Below are 9,907 nucleotides of genomic sequence, written 5' to 3'. Positions count from 1 at the left end.
GGGCTGTGGCTGTCAGGCCCACAGGCCCCACAATAGCCCCTCAAAACCCTACTGCACGTTCCCCCGGACGGGGAGGAGGGTTTTGATATCCACGGGTCCTCCTAGGCGAATCGCCCCACTTCGGTTTGTGCTAATGCTGGTGACTTTTCGACTGCTCGATGCGCTTTTTTTGCGTTTCAAGACTTAATGTGTGCCCACATTAAATTTTGGCGGCACCACGTTTTTCACTTTCAACGGTGTGATGGTAATCGTTCGGTGGGGATCTCCTGCTTTTATGGGCAGGCAGTTACATTTGGGAAACCTAAGGGGGAGTATAAGTACCTGTTTGAACCGCCTGGTTTCCTCATTTTCGCGCTTACAATCATTGATGCGTATGACTTGAGTCTAGTTCAACTTGCACACTACCTGAAGAGAATCGTCATATTTCTGTAAGTCTTCTTCTTCCAGTGACCCCAAATTTCCTTGATTCTACTTCTCCTTTTCTTCTTTTGGAACTTTCAGTCATCCTTGGGGAATGGGTAAGTTTAAGAAGTTGGTTGAGTCCGACGAGATGATGAACAAATTCATTGTCGACTATGGGATACTCAATAATGTGAGTTTGAAGTACTGTGAAGAAGGGGAGTGGTACATTAAGAGGAGAGAGGGTGAAGTCGTGATCCCGATAGTTGCTTTCGTAGAGGGAGGGATGAGAAGCCCTATGAGGCCAGTGACCCTCAATTACCTTAGGCATTTTCGCCTGGCTCCTACCCAGTGCGCCGTGAATGTATTTAGGATATTAGGGTGTGTAGATATTTTGAATGAGAAAATGGGGCTGAGACTGACTCACCACGATGTGAACTGGTGCTATAACCTCCATCACCTAAGGGGTAAGACGTACTATATGAAGACAAGGGACGATAGGATTCGTCTCATTCTTCCTGATTCCAATAAGGGGTTGACTCAAGATTTCCTCATAGTGTCGGGGGAATGGCACAACGGTTTTCATTGCCCAACAGTAGAGAGGGAGCCAGGTAGGGTATCCGAAGTAGGAGACAATCTAGGTTTCAGTATTTTTATTTTTATAGCTATACATCCGCTTTGGTTTATTAACCACAGGAGTTTCACTTTTCTTTTCGCAGATCCGCACGCCTTTGCAAGTCATTTTCACCTGGTTAACAAAGCGGATTTGGAAACCGTTCTCAGGTCGGACCTTTTCCTGAACGCAACTGATAACCAGGTCAGAGCTGCTCATCAAATCCTCGGATGCGACCCAGCTCAGAAATCATTCCCAGTCCTGAAGCCCGTAATTAGAGCTCGTGACCCTCGGCTTACGCAGATTATCATGGTGGAGGACGGTTTTGCATTTTTCGAGGGGTCTCATATACCTGAAGGCATTCCGCTAACAGGTCCCTCCTCATCCCAACAAGTAACGGTGGCCGAGGAAGGACTATCTAAGAAGGCAAGGGAGGTGGTTGAACTGAGTTCTTCTGAGGACGAATATAGTGTATTCAACTTAACTGATCAGTCCGAAGATCCCTCTGGTGATCTAGGAGACCCTCATTTGTCCGAAGCCGATCTCCGGTCCCTAAGAGTTGGTACTCAAGCTGAGATGGGTTTAAAAAGACAGCCCCAAACCAATCTTCTTGACTTGCTCGAAGGCGGTTCCAAGAAGGGTGCATCGGAAGAGTCGCAACCCCAGCCCCCAGCACCTCCGCCCCAGATTTTGACTGTGCACACCAGGTCATCCTCTGTCCCCACAGTATCAGACCTTCAAACCGAGTCTCATGACCCGAAGAGGAAAAGACCTTCCAAGGGTAAGGAGCCTATGGATGGGAGCAAATCCCATTCCTCGCCCGAGGAGGGTAGACTTCGCAGGCCTCCAAAGCAACTGAAGCTCGGTGGTCAACGGAAAGGTAAGAAGACCATCCAGCAGTCCGAGGCTCAAGCCTGGCTGCCCGCTGCCATGCTCCACGATCAGCCCCTGATGGATAACGCCTCGATGCGGGAATCTTAAGGAGCCGAGGGGGCTCTTGTAGCCAATGCCCTGGAGAAATCTCTTCTTCTTCCCACTAACATGGCCGAGCTAAGAAATATGAGTGGGTCAGAGGTTGTCCTTGACCTTAAGAAATACCTAGGCATGGTGGGTCCTTTGGCACCCATTTACTTCATTCGAATTTTGTGGCTTAGTACCTTCCTTTCTTTTCACGGAGTTACTTATTTTCATTGGCAGGCTATCTAGGCTCTTTTCAGGTTAGATGAGGAGATCGATGGCCAGAGCAATGCCTTAGCACAAGAGCGTGACAAGTTCTTGGAAGCTGCTAATACCCTCAAGAGATCTGAGGCTGACCTAAAAAAGACGACCGAGGATCTGAAGGAGATGACGAAGGCCAGGGACGCTGCTGCCTCCGACCTAGCCGTGGCTAGGAAGCAAGCTGAGGATCAAACCAATCGCTTGCAAGACGTTGAGGGTTAACTACAAACTGCAAAAGGGGACATTGCCTATATGAGGGAAAAGTTGACCGTGGCAATCCATGAGAAAGGTATTGCCGAGTATGCCAGGGACGAGGCTGTGAGAGCCAAAGACGAGGCGGTATTTGCAAAAATAGACGCTGAGCGCTCTGTAGAACAGGCAGAGGAGGAGGCTTTCGCAGATGGGGTGGCTAAGACTGAAGCCACCCTTCGGGCTCAAGTTCCTGCAGTGTGCAGGCATTACTGTTCTCAGACCTGGCATGAAGCCCTCAACCAAGTAGGGATTGATGCCTCATCTGACCTTAGGAGGGAGGACAGGGTATATTACCCTATTGCAATTCGCGAGACTACACCTGCTGCTCCCGAGGAGGGGTCCTCATTACCAGCGGTTAAGAGTCACGATAAGACCGCCGATGATATATCTTTAACTGACCAACCACCCGAGGAGGTTGAGCCCCAGAAAACGTTGGGGGGAGTTATAACCGAGGGTCAGGAAATACCACAAGACGTGGCGAGGCCTCCGGTGGACCCTTCGAGACAAAGCCCTTAGGCCTTGGCTAACGCCTTTTGATTTGTTTATCGAATTAATTTGCCTACTGAGTTGGGGAGGCTGGTATACGACATAGGATAATTTTGTTTATTTTCTCTTTTATCTTCTCTTTTATCTCATTTTGTTTCCTGCCTCAGTGGCGTTGTAAGGAAGTTGTATACTTTTCGTTTGAACTGAATGCTTAATACTTTACTTCCAACTAATGATATTTTCTTTTATTTGCTTTAATATAATATTCTGCTCGATATTTGTATTCTATTCTGGAGTTAGTCTCATGAAACCATCGGTTATCCTTCAAATATAAATCTAAAGACCGTATTATAGCTTGACTCTAGGTAACGCTTTGGTTTTTCTCCAGATAGTTATTTTCTCTATGGGTTCGAGTCCGAGGACCATGCAATACCCTGGTTATGTCTAGTACTTTTATTTTTCTATAAGTATCTAGTTTTCCATAGGTTTGGGTCCGAGGACCATACAATACCTTGGTTCTGTCTAGTACTTCTATTTTTCTATAAGTACCTAGTTTTCCATAGGCTTGGGTCTGAGGACTATGCAATACCTTGGTTCTGTCTAGTACTTCTATTTTTCTATAAGTATCTAGTTTTTCATAGGCTTGGGTCCAAGGACCATGCAATACCTTGGTTCTGTCTAGTACTTCTATTTTTCTTTAAGTATCTAGTTTTCCATAGGCTTGGGTCCGAGGACCATGCAATACCTTGGTTCTGTCTAGTACTCAGTATAATTGTGTGAATAGTTTTACCATAGGCTTGGGTCCAAGGACCATGCAATGCCTTGGTTCCGTCTACCACTTCTATTTTTCTGTAAGTATCTAGTTTCCCCATAGGTTTGAGTCCGAGGACCATGCAATACCTTGGTTCTGTCTAGTACCCAAGTATAATGGTGTGAATAGTTTTACCATAGGCTTGGGTCCGAGGACCATGCAATACCTTGGTTCTGTCTACCACTTCTATTTTCTGTAAGTATCTAGTTTCCCCATAGGTTTGAGTCCGAGGACCATGCAATACCTTGGTTCTGTTAGTACCCAGGTATAATGGTGTGAATAGTTTTACATAGGCTTGGGTCCGAGGACCATGCAATACCTTGGTTCTGTCTACCACTTCTATTTTCTGTAAGTATCTAGTTTCCATAGGTTTGAGTCCGAGGACCATGCAATACCTTGGTTCTGTCTAGTACCCAGGTATAATGGTGTGAATATTTTACCATAGGCTTGGGTCGAGGACCATGCAATACCTTGGTTCTGTCTACCACTTCTATTTTCTGTAAGTATCTAGTTTCCCCATAGGTTTGAGTCCGAGGACCATGCAATACCTTGGTTCTGTCTAGTACCCAGGTATAATGGTGTGAATAGTTTTACCATAGGCTTGGGTCCGAGGACCATGCAATACCTTGGTTTTGTCTACCACTTCTATTTTCCTGTAAGTATCTAGTTTTCCCATAGGTTTGAGTCCGAGGATCATGCAATACCTTGGTTCTGTCTAGTACCCAGGTATAATGGTGTGAATAGTTTTACCATAGGCTTGGGTCCGAGGACCATGCAATACCTTGGTTCTGTCTACCACTTCTATTTTTCTGTAAGTATAGGTTTGTCCTCGGACCGCTTTACTGGAGATGATTCCTCCTTGGGTCGGATTATGATCTTTACACATGGCGTTGATCTCGCCTCCAGCTCAAGGCCCCATCTTTTTCATTTATGAAGCGCCCTTTGTCCGTTCGTGTTCCACGCTTAACGCTTTGGTACGCGAAACGCGCCTTCATTAATGTCCTCGTGAATTAACACGAGTCCAACGGTCTATGGCCTCCTTGAAAATTGGTAGCTTCATTATTAGCCCAGCTGATAATTCTCTTTTCGAATTCTGCATGAATTAACTCTCACCAACCCTCATCCCCTATAAAAAGTGGGGAGATGGTTTCTCCACAATCCATGAACCTCCCAACACAAACAAAAAGAAAAACACATCCTTTCAGCTCCCCAATCCCTTTTAACAACCCCGTCGGAATTGTGACTGGAGTTGGCAAATATGAGGCGGCTTTGGGCGGGTGTTAGGACATCCGTGCCAAGAGCCATTATGGCCGCAGCCCCTACTGGGCTTCCGGTGCGGCAGAATCTAGGAGTAACCCCGATGGCGCCATACAAGGTGGCCCGGAGGGATGTTGTTAGAGTACCTAACGTCTCTCCTCGGAGCGCACCCCCGACGAAGAAGACGTGCGAATTCGTCTCATGGGCGGTGCTCGAGTGTTGCCGTCTCCAACGGCCAACACTCGTGAGGATTGGAGAGAATCAAGGGAACATCATGGGGGAGGGTATCCCGGAGCCCCTGCATTTGCTCCTCTCTTTGTTCCAGCTCCGCCGCGCCGAGAAGGGAGTTGTTGGTGGCCTGGAAACAAGATGGCCCTCCCCCTTCCCTGCTTTTTGTGTCAAGCTCTCCCATTCTCTTTATACCAATAAAAGCACGACTTGACACTTCCCTCCGGTTAGTTTTTTTTTAGGGCGGCTCCACTTGGGCCTCTGATTGTAGAACTAGCTGGTAGGATTAGCTTGTAAATTTGTTTGTGAAACACGCCTGCCTGAGCCTCTGATTGTAATTTGTACTGTTTCTATTTATGAAATAATAATATCAAGATTTCTCTTTTCGCTGTCAAATTTTTGTTTTTTTGTTTTTTTTTACTTCGCCAACCTACTGTAAAACGACCACTTAGAACAATCGCCTGGTGCGCCGGCCAGCACCCTAATCCTCCCCACAGACGGCGCCAATTGTAGGGACTCAGTTTGGATTTGACCCTGAGTATGAATGAGTTTCCAGCCCAACAAGCCCAAACAATAAATTTGTAGAGAGTGGGTTAAAGGTTTAGGCACTGGCCGTCGTTCATCAAGCATGAACTCTCTTTTATAAAAGAAAATACTTAGAGTTTATTTACAACTGGGGGGATGCTCCTCGGCCCGTGGCCGAGGAGCCCCTTTTTTTCTCCCTCTTCCCCCCCTCTTTCTTTACTCTACTTGCTTTTCTTATATAGTCTTCATCTTCCTATCTCCTTCTTCCATCTGTTGATCATCCATTCGCTTCTCTTCTGGCTGTCCGTCCCATCAGAGGCCTTATGGGTACTTAAGTGGTTCACTCTGATCAACGTTACCCTGCTAAGGGGTTATATCCCCATTAATGCGGCCAGAGGGGTTAGGTGAATACATTAAGTGTGAATGTGACAACTTGCTCTGGGCTTGTCCCCTCCCAAAACTTATCCTTAGTATGCCGAGGACGAAGAGGTCCTTGGCGTGGGTCAAAAAAGAGGCTTTCCCCAACTTAGCCTTGGCTGGTCAGTCTTCTTCGGCACTGGCCTTGGGCCTACTATGCGATGAGCTGTGTCTGTCAGGCCCACGGGCCCCACAATTGTTATTATTATTATTATTTTTTTTGGAGAATTTTTTTTAATTGCTATTCAATTTGATTTCTAACATAAATAGACACTAAATTCTTATTTTCTTCGTTTAACTAGGTCAAGCCTTGGAGGATGCAAAACTTTATGAAAGAGAATTACAGAGGGTGCTCTGCTTTGCTATATTATTAGAGATCAAAGATCAACCAGGGATTTTAACATGGAAATACTATGAAAGGAAATCACCCATTGGGTGAGCAAATTAGGCTGGGAAGCCAGATGGGCCAGGCTTGTCTAATTTAACCCAAAAGTCTTAAGGCCAGGACCAGTGTGTAAGTCCCCACACACACACACACATATATATATATATATATATATTGCCTAGTTGGGCTGAATTTCCTTGACCAAGAAAATTTTAGGCTGGCACTAGTACCCAAGTAAAGAAGAATACAGCCTCAACACGAAAACCATTCCTAGCCTCCTAGTCCTTGACTCCTTGGTCCTTACAAAATATAGCCATGTCTCTGAGATACATGGCTAAATTTTAACACCGAACCATTTGACTCTCTCTATCTATAGCGAGAGAGAAAGAGAGAGAGAGAGATTTTCTTCTTCTAATTTAAAAAAAAATAACTTTGGTGCTCTTAATTGGAATTTGGCACTCTGGAAATAGACTATGCTAGGCCTGTTTTGACTTTGGACCACTGTATCTGAATGGCAGTAATCACGGCATGAAATTTATGCCGCACAAGACCAAGACCAGGGTTCAATGGCTTTGTATACGTGCCGTATACGAGGTGCCTTCCAATTATTGTCCACTTCTCCTCACATATGCCTAATTCTTTTTATTAATTTTAATAAAAGAAATATTTATTGGTCCCAAAGTCCCAATATTTTATTGCTTATGGGTCTCAATCAATTCAACGTGGTTCATCAATTTTTTTTTTTTTTTTTTGAGGGGGTGGTTCATCAAATATTGATTACTTAGAAAGTCAAATCAATTTTTTCTTAGGTTTTTTGTCCATTTAAATTTAATCGGAATAAATAATTGAAATTGGTTGGATTTTAATAATTTTACGTTTTCTAAATAACCTTTTTAACTTGTGTTCCATTTGTCACATTAATATTTTAATAAAGTTTAAATTGAGTTGAAGATTTTAGAATAAAATTGACTTGATTTTAAAACATGAGAGACTGAATTGGAGCTATTAATAATTAAGGGATAAAATAGAACTTTACAGTTAGACATGCAAGTTAAAAGATCAAATTAATAATATAGCCTAAAATTTACCTGATTCTAATAATAATAATAATAAAAAAATTAGCTAGCTAGAGAATGGTAAGGCTTTAAATACATCTCATTAGGTTTTCGGCCAACTGAGACTTTCTTGTAAATTAATTAAGTTGGTTCGATAAGTCAAGAAAGATGACAAGCTCAATGCTTTTTGTAATAAATTTCTAAATTAATTACTTGGTGAGAAATATCTAGAAATTAAAGAATCGGTGGAGCCGCTGATCTTGAATACTGAATAGGTCTATAAGCCGTGTAAGATTATGCGCAAAGTAAAAATGAAATGAAATGAAATATACTCTGAATCTTTCATTACATTCTCATCCTAAGCTGTATTCTTCTTACTTTAGACTTTGAGAGTGTATTTTATTCAAACTTTTAAAACCACTGAGAAGTGAAGTGAGAAATGAGAACACAAGTTGAATGAAGCGTGGAAAAAGTGTGAAAACTTCCCTTCAAAGTCCGTGTCTATTGGTTGAGCCCAACGAAAATTTCAAATGTTCAAACGCGTGGAATGTTGGGTCATTTCCCATAAAAAAAACGCGCGGATGCTTTCAGTTTTGCCGTCCAAAGGGGTAATGATGACGGTCAATTCAGAATTCTTCGAACGATCGACTTGATATATATGATGATGGTCAATTCTTAGACTTTCCCATTAAATAAACTAGTATGTAACCTATGTTATCGCATGAGAATGAATATATTATTAATCATGAGTTTATTCATGTTTAAAAAGTTCAGTTAAGTCTAAATTCATATTATTAATCATAAAATTTTATTAACAAAACTTAACAGTATATATATATATATATATAGACATTAGATATTTTTTCCATGTGCTAAATATTGTTTTCAATAAGGTCACACCAAATAGGTTGAAAGCCATCTTCGTACAAGATTGATATCTGCAAGAGAAGTCAATCAGCAAGCAAGGACCAAAGAATTTCAAAAAATGTTAATATTGACTCAATGTATGCGCATACACACAAACTTATATATATATATATATATATATATATATATATAGACATTGGATATTCTTCCCATGTGCTAAATATTGTTTTCAATAAGGTCACACTAAATAGGTTGAAAGCCATCTTCGTGCAAGATTGATATCTGCAAGAGAAGTCAATCAGCAAGCAAGGACCAAAGAATTTCAAAAAATGTTAATATTGACTCAATGTATGCGCATACACACAAACCCATCACTACATCAATTAAGAGAATCAAAACTAAATGGAAATATTATACAGAAAGATAAACCTTGGTGACGATGTTTATCCAAAAGATCCATTCACGCTTTTGAATCTTTAATTTCTATTGGTGATTAAAATTTTCGTAGCCTATAAAATTTAAAATTTAAAAAAAAAAAAAAATCTCAGAGTTGTACTCATTTTGTAACATAATGGGCATTTGTGTGAAGAAAAAACCTTTGAAGTTGCATGACTGATAAAAGAAATTCTCTCCAATCTCTTTTTATAGAGAGATGGATTTGTGCATGTTTTTATACATCCTTCATAGTTGTATTATCACGAAGCAAGTCCAATGGATTTAGATTGGTACTACCGATTCCCAAAGCATGAGTGTTTAATGTATTATTAATTTCATCTCATCTCATTACCAAGTCCAATGAATTTTAATTGGAATTCAATTTTTCCAAGTGGTGCATCTCTTGCAATATTCTTTCATTTTTTATTTTTAATTAATTTTTTGAAATTTATTTTCAATTCCATGGCCACTTTCCATATTTGGTATCTTGTTATAGTTTCCTAGGCACTTTGAAGTTTGAACCAAGAGAATAATGAACCTACGTAAAAATAAATAAAAACAATGAATCAGAGTAATGGTTTTCTGGAAAACAACCCCAAATCATATTATATTCTTCTAATTATTTTCTTTGTACACGTGTATAGTAAAATTGGACTCCAATTTCAGATTTTAATTGAACAATTGGAATGACACATGGCACAAAATTGAAACTCTAATTTGGAATTCTATTTGAGTTTTTCTCTGCTTCACCTATTATATAGATATATAGATATATAGATATAGATTTGTACTTGATATCCACGTATTTTTATTTTTATTTTTTTGGATAACCCTTGATATCCACGTATGGTTTCCAATTAATTTTAGTTTTTTCTATGAATAGTATTGAATATCGAGGAGGTCAACCTCTTGACTATTAATTTTATTTTAAGAGAAACTTTTAATAGTAATTATAGCAC

Source organism: Quercus suber, unplaced genomic scaffold (genome assembly GCF_002906115.3).
Source record: "Quercus suber isolate HL8 unplaced genomic scaffold, Cork oak 2.0 scaffold_41, whole genome shotgun sequence".
Lineage (NCBI taxonomy): Eukaryota > Viridiplantae > Streptophyta > Magnoliopsida > Fagales > Fagaceae > Quercus > Quercus suber.
Note: the sequence above shows the minus strand (reverse complement) of the source record.